Source organism: Cornus florida, unplaced genomic scaffold (genome assembly GCF_030987335.1).
Source record: "Cornus florida cultivar Cherokee Brave unplaced genomic scaffold, ASM3098733v1 CherokeeBrave_3.0.0_Hap2_Chr05, whole genome shotgun sequence".
NCBI lineage: Eukaryota > Viridiplantae > Streptophyta > Magnoliopsida > Cornales > Cornaceae > Cornus > Cornus florida.
The window spans coordinates 15,050,420-15,069,481 of NW_026775575.1; the positions used below are offsets into that span (position 1 = coordinate 15,050,420).

General features: G+C 34.7%; 1 non-coding gene and 1 pseudogene across 1 annotated transcript; one reads left to right on the plus strand and one right to left on the minus strand.

Annotated features, from left to right (window-relative positions):
• Positions 1-11,725: 11,725 nt before the first annotated feature.
• LOC132310902 (small nucleolar RNA R71) lies at positions 11,726-11,824 on the plus strand (annotated as a pseudogene).
• Positions 11,825-18,621: 6,797 nt separating this feature from the next.
• On the minus strand, positions 18,622-18,728 carry LOC132310794 (small nucleolar RNA R71). The gene has a single exon (XR_009482706.1). It is a non-coding gene; the product is annotated as a small nucleolar RNA R71 (small nucleolar RNA).
• Between the last annotated feature and the right edge of the window lie 334 nt (positions 18,729-19,062).

Consider the following 19,062-nt stretch of genomic DNA (forward strand, 5'->3'; position numbering starts at 1 on the left):
GATTTTCAAGTCCCTGTGATAACCATACTCTTGTTTTGGATAATAACAAGAAGGAAGTTTTAATTTTGCAGTTTACTCCATCTGCTTTTTTATTTTTTATTTTGGTTTGTTATACATCCAATTTATAAGTGATATATGTTGGGATTATATGCCCTTCAAGCCAATACTAATTGATATTTTTTTCTTCCAATTTGGTCATATTGCTTAATCTTTATTAAAAAATATATTTTCTAACTAAATACTAAGGTTTATGAAAGGAAAAGAAAGTATAACATTAGTTATGGGAGAAAATAAAAGAGAAGAAATGAAAAGATAGTGTGAACCACTTATGGTTGACTAATAAAAGCAAATAAAGGAAACAGGATTGATCATGTTTGGGGAAAGAAAACAAAAGAAACTATTTTAATAAATTTACTATCATACCATTTTCCATATATTTTGTCTTTTATAAAAATAAGGGTAAATTTGGTATTAATAAAGTTTAAATAAAAATGTTAGCATTTCCTTCCCTTTCCTGCCATTTCCTTCCGGTATTGAAAAGATAACAAAATTAACTCATCAAACTTTAATTTATCCCTCTAATCCTTTAATTCCCTTTCTTCTCTTTTCAAAATTTTATACCAAATACAAAGAACTTGGCCATAAAAATTGAATCTTCTATTTTCTAGAAAAGGAACTTGAACAAGTGAAAGGATCTAATAAACATTTTGAACTTAAAATTGATAATTTGAGTAGTGATTTTGTTAAAACCAATTAGTCGTTTTAGAAATTTGACACTAAAACTTGCAAATTTGATAAGTTGAAAGAAGTGGTTGAGGATACTAGTAATAACAAAGAGTTGGCTTCAACTTCGAAGGATTTGTGATTTCAAAATTCAAAAGAAGTTTCTATGAAAGTTGAAACCAAACCTTCAGTTGTCACTAGTCCTCCCAAGCTTGTTTCAAAATGTCATTTTTGTGGAGAAAAAGGCGATATCAAGTATAAGTGTCGGAAACGAAAAATTAAACTTGGGAAGAGAAAGAAAAATCTTGAAAGTTCAAAGTCTTTGCTTAATAAGTTGAAAGAAATTGAATTGAAGCAACCTGAATTGAAAGAATATTTGAATAAATTATTTTGCTTTAATTCTATGTATGAAACTCATAAAGCTAAGAAGAAGAAAAAGAACAAGAAGAAAAAAACCTTTTAAGCCGTGTGACACTTTGCCTAAGACAATTGGAAAATCATTGCATAATGAATCTAAAGTTGTTAATTAGGTAAAGAAAGATAGTTTTAAATGTCTTGCCATACACACTGCACTAAAATCACTTGGTCCATGTGGTTAGTACTTTGTTAGTGGCTGTTATAGGCATATGACAAGGGATATAACATTGTTTACCACTTTTAAGGAATTTTCAGGTAGTTCCATTACTTTTGGTGATGGTAATACTTCTAAAGTAAGTGGTAAAGGTAAAATTAAACTTTCAGGCATTGGGAAATTAAAGAATGTTCTATTTGTTAAAGGTTTAGCTGCAAATTTATTGAGTATTAGTCAAATATGTGATGAGGAGTTTCAAGTCAATTTTAGTCAATAAGGTTGTTTTGTTGCCAATAAAAAAGGTGAATGTATTTTGAAAGGCACTAGAATTTCTGATATTTGCTATGTTGTTTATTCAGAAAATTCACTTGGGTGTTTTTCTGCAATTACAGATGAGGCAATTTTATGGCATGTGAGACTTGGTTATATGAATTTTAATGATTTGGTTAATCTTCTAGTAATGATCTTGTTCGGGGTTTGCCTAAATTGAAATTGCCTAAGGATGAGGTATATGGGCCATATCAATTAAGATAGCAAACTAGAGTGTCGCATTAGAGATTTAGCCATAGAGTCACTTCTTGACCTTTATAATTGATTTATATGGATGTGATGGGTTGGCTAATACCTGATAGCATTGGCGGAAAAAGATATATGCTTGTAATAGTTGATGATTATTCTTGATTTAGATTTATTACATTTTTGCAAGCTAAAGCTAAAACTTTTGTGACTTTCAAGCCTATTTGCCAGTTGATTCAAAATGAGAAAGGATATAAAATAACTCAGATTAGGAGCAATAATGGAGGTGAACTCGAACCTAAGGAGTTTATTGTATATTGTGATGATATTGACATTAAGCATAATTTTTAGCACCTAAAACACAACAAAATAATGCAATAGAGAGACAAAATAGGACAATTGCAGGTATGACTCGTACTATGCTTCATGAACATAAAATTTCTAGTCATTTTTGGGCTGAGGTTGTACGTACTACATGCCATGTCCTAAATATAGTTTATCTTAGCTTTGCAACTAAAAAGATATCATATGAATTGTGATATGATAAAAGGCCCTCTGTTAAATACTTTAGAGTCTTTGGAAATAAATGTTATATCTTTAGAGATAGGGAGAATTTAGGAAAATTTGACTTTATAAGTGATGAAGGATACTTTTTGGGGTACTCATAAAATACTTTTTGGGGTTTTCATTTTAGTGGCCATAGCTTGCATTTTTGAGGAGTTTCACAAGGATTTAAACTTAAAGATTGTACATTCAAGAGGTAGGGGTGTCTAATTTATGGAATCCTTTATCCTTATGAGTTCTAATATGGTTGTGACGACCCTACGACCCTACGACTCTAGTTTTTCAAGCCAGTGCATTTTGAGATGACCCGAAGATTGACCCGATAACGAATCTCGAATGTCGAAGCAGAAAATAGAAAACAAGTCTCTAGAAGTGCAACACACCTCTAAGACACCAAAGCGACCTTCCATGTGGTCACGGAACTTAACGAGAACGTATGCGGAAGAAAAAGATAAAAAAATAGACCAATTATGCCCCCAAGGGCAAAATGGTCTTTTCATATGGAAACAAAGTCTCGAGAGATGTACGTTATCCCTAAGACATAATCATGACTTCCCATGAAGGCACAGAAACAAAAGTAAAACAAAGCGGAAGCGACGTTTTAAAAAGGGACAAGTTTAGCCCTAGGGGCAAAATGGTAATTTTTAGAAAGATTTGGGTGCTACCAAGCACACAATTGGATAGACGACGAAAAACATAATAAAGTTAGACTTAAAAATCACTTAATTCGGAGTCTGGACAAAGAAGAACGGCCAAAAATAAATTTGGAGACGTCGCGGCCAAGGGAGCAAGCCCTTATGCGCGCGCCCGCTCGCCCATGGGTGCCGCCAAGGTTGCTGACTGACAGCAGCTGATTTTGCTGATATTTCCAAAACAGAGAGCTGATTTGGACCCTTAGATGAATTTTTTTGGAAAAACACAAAGAAGAAATCCCCTTTAAAAACAAGTTTTCTAGCTGACCATGTCAAAAGAAAAAATTAAATTGCGATGTGAAATGCCCAGAATGCCCTTAGATCAGATAGGTGCTTAAAACCTTAAAAATGTAATTTTGCTTCAAGTGTGCATTTGGCCAAAATGAATTTCTGGGTTAAAACAATTATGCACGCAAACATAATTAGTGTTTTAAGATGTGCGGGAATGGTCCGTGACCCTCAAATATGCCTGATGCAAAATACAACCTATCAAACCTAAAATTTGCCTAAAATGACTTTCAAAAGGAAAACTTGAAGCCTTTCTTTTTCTTTTCTTTTTTTTTTTCTTTTTTTTTTTTCTTTCCCTAGTTGGGACTCACACACACTACCTCTACTGAGGTTCGAACTCCTGACCTCCCTTTGGGAAGTAGGAGCCTTGTACCGCTAGGTCACATGCCTGTTGGTAAAACTTGAAGCCTTAGATGCTTTCTAAAAACCATTTAGCCCTTGGCTACACCTCATATATATTAAATGAACCCTATTGAGTGTGCCCGTGTACACTTTGCACCATCTGAATTTTCCTATTTTTCAATAATTATGCATAAAATCAAAAGTACTTAAAAGAAGCAACTTAAAAGTAAATGGCCATTGGCCTTATCTCATACATATCAAATACATTACAAAGAGTGTACCTAAGTACACTTTACATATCATAAGGCATAAACGGCATAATGAACCTAACTATTCTTTACAACTTTATAAGTAAAACATAAACATGCTAACGCTTGCATGTGAATAAGAATACATTAAAAGTACTTCAAATTGACAAATCAACCTAGGGATATTGTACATCCCGAAACCACGTCTTCTTGCCTGAAACAAATTGCATTCAGTAGGGTGAGTAACTTACATTAATCGTAGGGAATGAACATGCATAGACCTAACGTTTTATAGGTTTATCAAGTTGATATGAAACAATTCACGTGGTTCATGCCACCTAACGTCTATGTCCAAGGTGAGACCAAATGAGCATCCTAAGCTATCTTAAAATGTTTCTAGCACAGACCACAATATTCATGCACGTAAACAACATAGGAGCATATGATACAATGCAACCAAATATAGATTATCAAAATTATCAACTTGAAATCTAAAATGCTAAAACGACTAAATGATACAACTTAGCATAATTGAAACATCTAATACAACGCAATAAGATATAGATTATCAAAGTTATCAACTGGAAATCTAAAATACGAAATCAATTAAAGTGGTTCATGCCTCCTAGCGTCTATGTTCCAAAGTGAACTAAAGGATTAGCTCAACTACTTAAATGGTTGAAATGAAATACAAAAATACACAAGTCTCTAAAGCAATCTTAAGACTTTATATACTAAAATCACAAGTCACAATTAAGCATTGGTTGCCAACTTGTAATTAAACGAGAAATTAAATAGTGGAATATCTTGGAAATCGAATCCCGAAATAGAACCAAGACGTAGTAGTTGATCGGGCTACTAACCCATGGGAACAACCTAAGTGCGCACTAGACGTCAGCAGTTACTTTGGGTTACTAACCCTCGGGAACAACCCAAGTGTGCACTATATTTGTAGAAGAAACTCTTATCCCCCGTACTAGGACCTTGCCCCAGCCATGTCAAATTGTGTGATGTCCCAAGTGTTTCCAAAATAAGTTCAAAACTTATATAAAATTAAATAATGCATAGAAACTGCCTTTCATGCATAAGTAGAGATGAAACCACACAAGTTATGTCCTAGAGTTTCAAGTCTAAAATGACATTTAAAATGTCGAATCTTCAATATGCCATTCGTTACACGCACAAGGCATAAAATATCGAATCGTCAGTGTGCGATTCGTTACACATTATAACAATATGATCAATATTGAAAACTTAATCTCCTAAATATAATACAAGTCCAAAGTCATGATTTAAACATACAATCAACGTAAAAAACATGATTAAATCATTGTAAAAAACATGATTAAATCATTAACGCAATACAAATAAAAATTAATTAAATAAAATAATTAATTTCTCTAGATTTCAAGTCTCATCAAAATATTCCCTAATTAATATATGTCAAAGATTATAGCATGATCATTACATATATCAAGTCAAATAATATTTTAAATGAATAGAACACTTAAATAAAAATTAATTAAACTAATTAATTAATTTCTCTAGATTTTAAATCAACTTCAAATGATTCAAATTTAATATATGCTAAGGAACAAGTTAAGGACATTACATATATGAAGTTAAAAACATAATTAAATCAATGGAACCTTTAAATAGATTTTAATTCATTCATTTAATTAAACTCTTTAGATTTCAAAACTTATCCAAATATTCTCAATTTAATATATATCAAAGAATATGCCAATGCCTAATTTAATATCATGTCACAAAGTTAATTCTATGCTAGATACAACCATGCGAATTAAATTTCGTCCAAAGTAAATAATTAAATAAAAGTTTCAAAATTCATCCAAATGTTCTCAATTTAATATATATCAAAGAATGATGCCTTGGGGAGGGTTTGCACAAGATAGGGCATAACACTTTAAGTTTGGAAATTGGTGTTAAGTGGGCATCATAGTTTAAATTTATAAATCGCTTAACACCTATACTATATAGTATGAGTGAGAAGGGATCATCCTAAGGGATTGGAGTCGTACTTGAATGTGAAATTGCAACTAGGGTTAGTAAATCGAATGATCAAACAAGTGATTGGTTGATTGTAAACTAGATGGCAACTAAATTAAACTAAGCAATTGAATGCAATAGAGATTAAGTAAGAGAGAGAAGAGTCTTGGGGTTTAGAGATCACCACCAAGCAATGCATTTCTATATTATTGACAAGTGATTAATGAGGGCAATTAGGGTGTTGCAATAATGGTGTGTATGTATTTGGTTGATTCAATAAGCAAGGATGACTAGTTAAGCATGTATTATCTAAACATCATGTGAAAGGCACAATATATCTAAGCTATGAAACATATATTGTCTAAACAACATGTGAAAGGCACAACAAATCAAAACAAGTTATTAATCCTTTCATTAAGCTCACAATCCAAATACAACAGAAGGATAGAGACATATGCAAATTGCATTCACAAGCTTGGATCATCAAACAACAAGCATAGATTGTCCTCCCATTTAACACTATACTACAACTACACTACATCTACACTACTAGCGTGAAAATAAACTAGGAGAGAGGCACAATCCATCAAGAGGTAAGCAAGAACCATCAAGAGAATCACAAAAGCATTCTTTTAAGCACAATATTTTGATAATCTCTAAATCTATAACATCAATACACATAGACATGCATCAATAACACAAAATCTAGAGATAAACACATGAACATCTATTCTAGCATACATAGACATATGGATAGAATGAAATGACCAATTGGAAGCATTAAACCACATAAATCATTGAATAAACAAGATCTATATATATCAAAGTGTCAAAACATCAATTACAACACTAATCTCTCAATAATACACAAGATTAAGTTATAGAAAGCATGCTTAGGGCTAACTCTAGCCCCTAGAGGATGTCTAGCCACTCATGGTGATGAAGCTCTAACCCTCAAGGGCTAACTCCATGGTTGAAATCTGCTTCTTGTTGATGAAGATCTCCAATGGTGTCTCTAGCCTCTTCCTCCTCTCAACTTCCTCTCCAAGAGATGATATGAAAGTAATATTCCTTCGCTCCCTTTGAAAAAGCAATCCTTATCCTTATATAGGTAGGTCAAAATGACACCCAAAATGAGCTGGGGTGGTGCGCACAATATTCCCTAATGATTGGATAAAGGACAACTTTCAATGAGATGGAATTTTAACTTTTTCGCACTAGAGGAAGTTCGATCGATCGAAAGTAAGTGAGATCGATCGAACTTAGGCTGGATCGATCCAACTAATTGAGCTTTTTGGAAAGAGACAAATCCGAGATATTTATGGGAGATATTTATGGGAAAAGGAGAAAAGTGGTTAGTGGTGGTACAACTGTGGATAAGATCAATCATTTAAATAAGGACAAAAGTGTTCGATCGATCGAAGGTTGGTGTTGGATCGATCGAACTTTAGGAACTTTATGCTTTTGGGTCAAGGCTTGGATCTATCTTGAAGTGCTGAGATCGATTGGTTTTTGATCGATCGAACCTTGAACTTGGATCGATCGAACTTTGCTGCTTTCCACCTTTGACTTCATTTGCTTCTTTGTTTCTCCACTTTGCTCCTTCCTTCGTTCAATCTCAGAATTGCTTCAATTAAGCTCTTATTTGGCTGAGTTAGCTTATTTTCGGGATAAGTGCCTGAAAATGGAAATAATACGGAATCAATCTAAAACGGTAAAGTAAGATAGATAAAGGTAGTAGAATGCCTAAGTTTAAGGGGTTTAAATACGCACTTTTCAGTACTCATCACACCCCCAAACTTAAATATTGCTAGTCCCTAGTAATGAACTACAAAGTAAAGAAATGAGATGAACAACTATACAGCTATGAACTAGAAAACAATAAATGGATAACGCCACTTTCGTAGGGAACACGATTGCATTTACCATATGTAACAAGCCTTTTAAACCCCTAGGTTACCCCTAGTGGACGAGTGAAGTCTCGTGAGGGTTTCCAAAAATGTTACGCACAAACATTAAGCCCATTCTTTCAAAAGAAGCACTAATATTGCAAACAAGCATTGGGAGAAAACTACCTCAAGTATGCAATTTTTCAAACATTTCTAAGCAATCTCCCAAAATCTCAACATCAAGCAAGCAAGTATGGTCCCTCACACATCAAGAAAATGATCGTGCAAATCAAAACAACTCTAGAATTCTTTTGAGTGGACCGGCATCAATGTGTTGCTATCTTAGCCAACTAAAGAATTAATCATATCCTTACCCTCAAACTAACACACAAATCTAGTACCGATCATTAAGACAAAAAGTGAACCTTTTATTAAAGCTTTATTGTTCTAGGTGCGCTTATTCTTTTCACTCGGATATTTATTTATTTATTTATTTATTTTTTATTTTTTATATATAGGATCAAAGATGGAAGTATAGTGCAATGTGTTGATCCATTAAGCTTTCTAGCGATTCATGAGGTCGAGCATTAGGTCAATGACTCCCAAACCAGACGGCTTTAGGGCATTAGGTGTTCAAACACCCCTAAGAACTTACAAGCTCAAATCAACTTCGTTACAAATCAAGACAACAACCATCTAATCATTTCCCACTTCTCACCATTTGGGAGAAGTCCTCGCTTTTTTTTTTTTTTTTTTGAATTGAATTTAAATTTAATTAATTAAAAACTAAATAAATTAAAATATTTTTGAATTTTTGAAAACTTACTGAAAATTAAAACAAAATAAAATGAGAGAGAAAATAGAATAAAATGAAAATATTTTTGGATTTTTGAAAAGTTGAAAAGTCAAACTAAAGTTAAAACAATGAAATGAAGATTTGTGATCGATCGAAATAAGAGTTCGATCGATTAGACAGAGAGCTGAAATATACAGGTTTTTGGTTCAAAAATTTAGCTAAGTGTTGGAACATGAGATCGATCGAACTGGAAAGTTGGATCGATCGAAGAACTTTCAGATCGATCTTGGAATGTTTCGAACGATCAGATAGAGAGCTGAAAATATGCAGGTGGATGCAGGCTCAAAATTTTTTCTAAGTGTTGAATCATGAGATCGATCGAACTTGGAAGTTAGATCGATCGAATGTCTCTTGATCGATTTGAGAATTAGTTCGAACGATGGGACAGAGAGGTGATTTGGATGCAGGTTCTACAGGTTCAAAATTTTTCTAAGTGTCAACACTCAAGATCGATCGAACAGGATAGTTGGATCGATCGAAGTTCCTATGATCGATCCAACTGAGAACTAAGATCGCAGATTTTTCTTGGATCGATGGGACAAAGAGCTTATTTGGATGCAGGCTTGAAAATTTTCTAAGTGTTGGATTCAGATGGAAGTTCGATCGATCGAACTCAGGTATGAGATCGATCGAACTTATGCAGAATGCTCAAAATTGACATGCAAGCTTATGCAATCCTCACCAAAGTTCCTTGAAATGCATATGAACCAAAAACAAGTATCTAGACTTCGCAAGAAATGAAATGTAAGATAGAAATGGGGGAGGAATAGGGTTTTGACACCCTACGAATGCTTTTGCTAGTCTTTAACGTCTCTAGCAAGACATTGGGCTCTTTTAGCCTGGATCAAAGATCTTATAATGCATCCCCTCCTTGTTGGGGTGATGAATATCTTGAGCCCCACCCAACAAATTGTTCTTGGAAGAACTTATTGGATCAAACTCAAAAGAAGTTTTTGATCCTTTGTCTATGCAATTACAACCTTTGGACTTCCTCGCCATTTCAAAACAAGAGTTTGAAACAAGACTTTTAGAATGCAAGGTTGAAGATGAAGCTTTAGAAACCCTTGAGTCACATAAAAACTCATTTCCTTCACTATTGAATTCATGACATTTTTCCACAACATTGACCTCTCCTTCATACTTGTCAAATGAATTGGGTGTTGGATTGAATATGTTCAATTTCACCTTTATATGGCCAAAAGAGATCTTCATTACCCCCGTCCTACAATTGATGTTGGCATTAGCGGTTGCCAAGAAAGGACGGCCAAGGATAATGGGAATTTGGCTCTTAGGATTGGGAACCGGTTCCATGTCTATGACAACGAAATCAACGGGAAAGAAGAATTTGTCAATCTTAATCAAAACATCTTCAATGACACCTCTAGGCTTTTTAATGGATTGGTCGGCAAGTTGCAAAACTACCGACATCAGTTTCAATTCACCTAAGCCTAGTTTGACATAAACCGAGTAAGGAAGAAGGTTAACACTTGCTCCTAAGTCAAGAAGCGCCCAATTAATGATATGTTCACCAATGATGCATGATGTAGTGGGTGAACCGGGGTCCTTAAACTTTGGAAGAGTGTTACGTTGCAAAATTGAGCTTACTTGCTCGGTCAAAACCACTTTTTTTGGTGCTTGGCTTTTGTTCTTCTGCTTTTGGGTGCAAAGATCTTTTAAAAACTTGGTATAAGCCAGTATTTGCTTGATTGCATCTAAAAGTGGGAGATTAACTTTTACTTGCTTAAACATTTCCAAAATCTCATTGGTCCTGACTTTTTGCTTTTCTTTCGAAATGGATCCTTTTAAGGTATCCGAAAATGGAACCTTTGGTTCAAACACTTTTTCAAGATTTTCTTTTGAACTCTCTTCAACACAAGAAGTTTTCAAATCATTTTTTAATAAAACCTTTTCAACATCCTTTTTCAAAACTTCTTTTTCAAACACATTTTTCAAAACTTTCTCATTTGCAAGATCATGTATATGTAATGAAGGAGGAATAGGATGTGAAACGGGACGGGTGACAACTTGTGGTTGCACCGGTTCACTCTCTTCATTAGTCATTTCTACTTGATTATCTATAACTCTACCACTCCGAAAGTTCACCGCATTAACATGTTCTATGGTACACCCTTCCGATAATGATTGGGTTTCCACAACACATTGTTGCTTAGGCGGGGCATTAATAGGCATCTTTCCCTTCTCTCTAGCATTAAGAGTGCTATCTATTTGCCCTACTTGGGTTTCTAGCTTTGCAATAGATTGAGAGTGAGAATGAAGCAATTGTGTGTTAGCCTCTAAAGTGCCCAAAGCATTTAAAACTTTCTCTTCAAAAGCGGGACTTCGAGAATTACCTTGGGAATATGATTGGTTGGGAAAATGAGAGTTAGAGAATTGATTCCCTTGTGATTGGTATGGCCTATAACCTTGGATTTCCTTGGTTTTGCTTTGGAGGTGGAATATACTTCCCTTGAAAACCACCTTGGGGAGGCTTTGAGCCTTCCCCTTCATTTTTCCATGAGAAGTTCGGATGATTTCTCTAACTTGGATTGTAATGAGTACCATAAGGATTGTTCCCTTGGTTTACAAAAGCCGCATTGACTTGTTCATTAGGTTCACTTTGCACTTGTCCATGAGGACAATGAGAAGTAGAATGAAGAACACTAGCACAAGTCATACATGATTCATTTGATGCACGATGAGAATGATTAGGGAAGGAAGTTACTTGGTTCGCCGAGTTTTGGCTAATAAAAAATTGATCAAACCTTTGAGATAAAGACTTCATTTCGGCGGCTATCTCATTAGAATTGTCAACTTGAAATAAGCCAACACTCTTCCTACCTTATGTATTTCTACCATTCTTTGATGACAATATTCTATGCAATGAATTCTCATTCATACTTTCATAGAGACGCCATACGTCATCCTCATGCCTATCAATGTAAGAGCCACCAATGGAAGCATCAACCATACCCTTATAGTTATCCGATAAACTTTCAAAGAAATATTGGACTAATTGCCATTTGGGCATGTCATGGTGTGGACACTTCCTAAGCAATTCATTGAAGCGTTCCCATGCCTCATGAAATGTTTCTCCATCCCCATGTGAAAATTCTTGAATTGAGGTCCTCATGGCATTGGTCTTAGAAACCGGATAGTACTTCTTCAAAAACTCTTGTTACATTTCTGCCCAAGAAGTGATTGAAAAAGGCCTAAGATTGTTAAACCAATATTTTGCCTTGTCTTTAAGGGTGAATGGAAAAAGTTTAAGCCTTAAGACTACTTCCGGCATGTCCGTGTATTTCACGGTAGAACAAACTTCAAGAAACTCATCCAAATGCTTATATGGTTCTTCACTTGGAAGTCCATGAAAGTGAATGGTTTGTGCTTTAATTTCATAATGATGTGCTCTAAATAGTGGCAATTGAATGCATGTGGGTGCATTGTATTCATTAGGCACATAGTGATCTCACAAAGCAAGAGGCGGATTAGCTACTTGAGGTGCAACATGAACACCTTGATTTTAAATTCCTCGATTGACAATGGGAGGTTGTGGAGCATACATTGGCTTTGGCATTCGGAATGGAACTTGGCCTTGTTGTTGTGGTGGTGGGTGAATGTATGGCATTTGGATGAAGGATGCCTAATGGTACTTGAATGTTCTCATTGTGCACATTTGGATGAAGGATGCCTTGTTGGTCTATGTGACCAAGGTCTTCAACATGATCATCATTATGGTCATCCATTGATAGGCGGGTTCTACTTGAACTTCCCCTTCCCCTAGGATTTCTAACGATGGATTCGAGATGCAAATCAAAAGGGACAAGAGTTGGTCTCAACGAACGACGACCATGCATGCACAATAACAAATAAGCAAGCATAACAAACGAACAAACATTTTGCCTTCACAACAATACAATTAAACTTCCTCCACAAGCACAATTCCCATGTTTGAAACAATAATAATGCAATGACAAGAAAAATGCCTCCACGCGGGCTCACGATTTAACTAAGGAGATTGAGTCAAGAAAGTCTCACAAAGGTCCTATAGCACTTTAACTCCAAATTTAGCTTAGCTTAACAATTTTTTAGAATTTTTAGCTTTTTTCCCTTATTTTGCTTTGCTTTGCTCCTTACCTTGGATGTTCCTTGGCTTGGCTTCTTTTTAACAATACACCTAGTCAAGTGAAAACAAACACAATAAGTAACCAAAAAGAAAAGTGAAATCAAAGTAAAGAAAAGACACGATCAAAAGAGTACTAATTCTTAATGAATTCCACAAATACGACATTGCCTAATCCCCGGCAATGGCGCCAAAAACTATGATGCCTTGGGGAGGGTTTGCATAAGATAATGCACAACACTTTGAGTTTGGAAATTGGTGTCAAGTGGGCATCCTAGTTTAAATTTATAAATCGCTTAACACCTATACTATGTAGTATGAGTGAGAAAGGATCGTCCCAAGGGATTGGAGTCGTACTTGAATGTGAAATTGCAACTAAGGTTAGTAAGTCGAATGATCAAACAAGTGATTGGTTAGTTGTAAACTAGATGGCAACTAAATTAAACTAAGCGATTGAATGTAATAGAGATTAAGTAAGAGAGAGAAGAGTCTTGGGGTTTAGAGATCACCACCAAGCAATGCATTTCTATATTATTGACAAGTGATTAATGAGGGCAATTAGGGTGTTGCAATAGTGATGTGTATGTATTTGGTTGATTCAATAAGCAAGGATGACTAGTTAAGCATGTATTGTCTAAACATCATGTAAAAGGCACAATTTATCTAAGCTATGAAGTATATATTGTCTAAACAACATGTGAAAGGCACAATAAATCAAAACAAGTTATTAATCCTTTCATTAAGCTCACAATCCAAATACAACACAAGGATAGAGACATATGCAAATTGCATTCACAAGCTTAGGTCATCAAACAACAAGCGTAGATTGTCTTCCCATTTAACACTACACTACAACTACACGACATCTACACTACTAGCATGAAAATAAACTAGGGGAGAGGCATAATCCATCAAGAGGTAAGCATGAACCATCAAGAGAATCACAAAAGCATTCTTTTAAGCACAATGTTTTGACAATCTCTAAATCTATAGCATCAATACACATAGACATGCATCAATAACACAAAATCTAGAGATAAACACATGAACATCTATTCTAGCATACATAGACATATGGATAGAATGAAATGACCAATTGGAAGCATTAAACCACATAAATCATTGAATAAACAAGATCTATATATATCAAAGTGTCAAAACATCAATTACAACACTAATATCTCAATAATACACAAGATTAAGTTATAGAAAGCATGCTTAGGGCTAACTCTAACCCCTAGAGGATGTCTAGCCACTCATGGTGATGAAGCTCCAACTCTCAAGGGTTAACTCCATGGTTGAAATCTGCTCCTTGTTGATGAAGATCTCCAATGGTGTCTCTAGCCTCTTCCTCCTCTCAACTTCCTCTCCAAGAGATGATATGAAAGTAATATTCCTTCGCTCCCTTTGAAAAAGCAATCCTTATCCTTATATAGGTAGGTCAAAATGACACCCAAAATGAGCTGGGGTCGTGCGCATAATATTTCCTAATAATTGGATAAAGGACAACTTTCAATGAGATGGAATTTTAACTTTTTCGCACTAAAGGAAGTTCGATCAATCGAAAGTAAGTGAGATTGATCAAACTTAGGCTGGATCGATCCAACTGGCTGAGCTTTTTGGAAAGAGACAAATTCGAGATGTTGATGGGAGATATTTATGGGAAAAGGAGAAAAGTGGTTAGTGGTGGTACAGCCGTGGATAAGATCAATCATTTGAATAAGGACAAAAGTGTTCGATCGATCGAAGGTTGGTGTTGGATCGATCGAACTTTTGGAACTTTATGCTTTTGGGTCAAGGCTTGGATCTATCTTGAAGTGCTGAGATTGATCGGTTTTCGATCGATCGAACCTTGAACTTGGATAGATCGAACTTTGCTGCTTTCCACCTTTGACTTCATTTGCTTCTTTCTTTCTCCACTTTTGCTCCTTTCTTCGTTCAATTTCAGAATTGCTTTAATTAAGCTCTTATTTGGCTGAGTTAGCTTATTTTCGGGATAAGTGCCTAAAAATGAAAATAATACGGAATCAATCTAAAATGGTAAAGTAAGATAGATAAAGGTACTAGAATGTCTAAGCTTAAGGGGTTTAAATACGCACTTTTCAGTGCTCATCAAAGAACATACCAAGACTTAATTTAATATCATGCCAAAAACATAATCAAATAAGTGGAACTATTAAATAGAATTTAACTAAAATAAAATAATTAAATATCTAGATTTTAAAACAACTCTAAATGCTTCCAATTTAATATATACTAAAGAACATATCATGGCCATTACATATATCAAGTTAAAACTTAATTTAAATCAAAGGAGCATATAAATAAAAATTAATTAAACTCTCTAGATTTTAAAACAACTCTAAATGACTTTAAACTAATACAAGCTATAGATCAAGTCATGGCCTTTAACAATATCATGCTTTAACTTAATTTCATACAAGGTACTACTACCAACAATTTTTATAATTATGTTAAACACATGCTTTCAAATTGTTCTAAGCTACAAAAACATTAAAATACATAAATTATAAACCTAAATCATCCCCTACCAAACAAGAGGATTGTTCCTCTTGAATCCAATGGAAGTAATGGAATTTCAAGAATTCCATCAAGGGTTTTGTAGAGGAAGGTGAGGCAAAGCTTTTGTATTCTAAGCTTTAAGGTCAAAGATGAGTGGAAGGAGATCAAAACCAAGGATTTAAGCCTAGGTTAAGCTTTCCTTCAATGGTGGCTAGGTTAGGGTTTGAGAGGAAAAAGATGAAATAAAAATAAAATGAAAATATCTAAACTAATTTTAGTGTATTTCTCCACTCACTATGTGTTCTTACACCACCATTCACACACAGTAATGCAAGACTAATTTTGGAGCCTACACTTGTCACTAATCCAAACATCTATTATAGGCTTAATCTTAAGCTTACATGATAAGTACTCAAATGTAATGCATTTTAGCACCTAAGCTTTGGGTATTTTAGTCCATTCATCTATCTTACTTTCATGTTTTAAGTACTTATTTGTGTTTTTGCCTATTTCAGGTCAATAAAGTTCAAACAGGCTAAGAAGAGCCATTTAGCTCAATTTTGGAGCTAAGGATCAAATCTGGAAATAAGTTATAAAATTGCATCAGTGAAATTTCGATCGATTGAAGAAGGCTACAATCGATCGAAATTAAGGCGGTGCCTGTTCAACAATTTGGATAAGGCCAAGAAGATATTTTTGTGAAACATTATCTTTGATCGATCGAAGTTAAATGTTGCATCGATCGAAAACCCTTCGATCGATCAAAATAACTGATGGCAGTGTGCTGTCTAATTCTCGAGCGCGCCCAGACTCTACTTACTTTTGTAGTTGTGAATTTTCACCAATCAAAGGCTATATTTTTGACTTGTTGCCTACTCAAAGAGGCTTGTAATAGATTAATTGAACCAATTTGTAAAAAAATTTCTCTATTTGATATTTTACCAGTTATAGAAATAGTTTCTCTCTCTAGAACTAGGGTTTTATGAAGAAAGCAAGGATGAACATGATGATGCCAACCTCTAAGCTAGCCCTTGAGGGTTCCATGGCCACTACAATGATTGGCTAAATCCTTCTCTTGGCTTGCTTCCTAAACATAGCTTTTGTATATTTTTGGGGATTTTAGTTGTAATTGATGTTTTGACCATGAATAAATATAGATTTTGTGATTTTTACCAGATTTGTATGGATTAATTTTTTCAATTGATCATTTAATTCTATTCATATGTCTATGTATGCTAGAATGAATGTTCATGTGTTTTTCTTTAGATTTAATGAAATTGATGCATGTCTATGTGTGTTGATGTTATAAATCTAGTGATGGTCGAGGCATTGTGCTTAATTGATTACTCTTATGGTTTATTTGATGGTTCAAACTTATTTCTTGATGAATTGTGCCACATCCTTAGTTTAATTAGCTTAATTTTCATGTCACTAGCTTAGTTCTAGTGTAATTGTTTTAATTTCTTAGATAGGTGGACAATTCATTCTTGTTATTTGATTTTCCATACTTATGAGTTTAAGAAGTACATTTCTTTACATTTTTGTGTGTGCACTAATTGTGGTTTAATTAAATGGTTAATGATTTCATTTGATAGGTTGTGCTACCCACTAGATTGATTAGACAATCTATTTTTATTTGTTATCCATGCTTAGTTTTCAATTGGTGACACACACACACATTTTACAACATGAATTTCCCTATTAATTTACAATTGCTAGTGTTTGGTGAAATGAAGCTTAGTGGTAAACTCTAAGCCCCAAGACCTTTCTCTCATATTGCTTTCTCTAATTTCTAGATTGTCACTTAATTGTATTGTTTTAATTGAACCATTAGTTTAATTAATCAAATCAAACCTTCTTTGATCATTCGACTTACTAATCCAACATTGATTCCAAAGTACCTTGCATTTCCCTTGGGACGATCCCTACTCACTCTTGCTAGGTTAGTAGTTAGAACTGGTAGTGGCATTCTACAAATTTAAACTTGGCCACATTTTTATCACATCACATCTTTGAGCTTTGGTTATCATTGACGACAAAGGGCACACCAAGTTTTGGCGCCGTTGCTGTGGATTTGGCAACGCCGTATTTTAGGATTAATTAGGAATTAGTACTCTTTTGATCTTGTCTATACTTTATTTTATCTTGTTTACTTATTGTGTTTGTTTTTTATTAACTAGGTACTTGGAACCAAGGGAAGTGAAGAAAAGGAACTTCAAAGGAAAGAAGCAAGCTAAGCTAAGCAAAAGTATAAAAAGCTAAAAAAATAAAGCAAAGCAAAGCAAGGCAAAAATAAAAAAAATATATTTTGAAGTTGCTTAAGGCCCTTTGTGAGCTTTTCTAACTCTCTTACTTAGTTAAATTGTCGGCCCGCATGGTGGCAAGTTTTATTTCCTTAGTTAAATCATCGGCCCGCGAGGAGGCAATTTATTACTTGCATATTATTGAAAGCATGGGAGTGTGGGATCAATGTATGTAGAGGTTTGTTGGTGATTGACTTGTTGCGGAGGAGAAGTGTTTACTACTTGCTAGTTGTTGAGTTGTTGTTTGTTTTGATTGTGCATGCATGGTCATAGGTCTTTGAATCCTATTCTTGTCCTATTAAACTTTAATCTTGAATCCATTGTTCATAATCCAAAAGGAAGGGGTAATTTGAGTGACTCCATTTCATCAATGGAGGAACATAATGAGGACCATGTTGAAGACCTTGGTCCAATCAACCAACAAGGCATTCTTCACCCTAATGTGCATCAACAATATGATAACATGCAAGTACCATTAGGCATGCCTAGACCCTTCATTCCACAACAACAAGGCCAAGTTCTAATGGGAATGCCTCGGCCATTTTTTGTACCACCTCCACTTCCCGTTGTTCAAGCAAATCAAGGTGCTTATGTAGAGCAACCGGTTGTGAATCCTCCCCTTGCTTTAAGAGACCATTATGTGCTCAATGAGTATAAAGCACCAATATGCATTCAACTCCCTCCATTTAGAGCACACCATTATGAGATTAAACCACAAATAATTCAAATGCTTCCCAATTAGCATGGGCTACCTAATGAAGAACCTTACAAGTATTTGGATGAGTTTCTCGAAGTGTGTTCCACCATGAAATACACGGACATGCTAGAAGAAGTTTTGAAGTTAAAACTCTTCCCTTTCACCCTAAAAGACAAAGCAAAATACTAGTTTAACAATTTGAGACCTTTTTCTATAACTTCTTGGGCAGAAATACAACAAGAGTTCTTGAAAAAGTATTATCCGGTGTCAAAGAACAATTTAATGAGAACTTCAATTCGTGAATTCTCACAAGGGGATGGGGAATTGTTTTATGAGGTATGGGAGCGATTGAACGATTTGCTTAAGAAATGTCCACACCATAACATCCATAAATGGCAATTAGTTCAATTCTTCTTTGAAAGTTTGTCGAACAACCATAAGGGTATGGTTGATGCTTCTATGGGTGGTTCTTATCTTGATAAGCATGAAGATGATGTGTGGCGCTTATATGAGAGCATGAGTGAGAATTCAATGCATTGATCTTTATCATCTAAAAATGGTAGAATTGTAGGTGGAAGGAAGAATGCAGGCTTATATCAAGTTGATAATTCTAATGATATAGTCGCTGAAGTTAAGTCTCTATCTTAAAGGTTTGATCAATTTTTTATCAACCAAAACTCGGCTCATCAAGTGTCTTCCTCTCCTAATCATACTAATCAT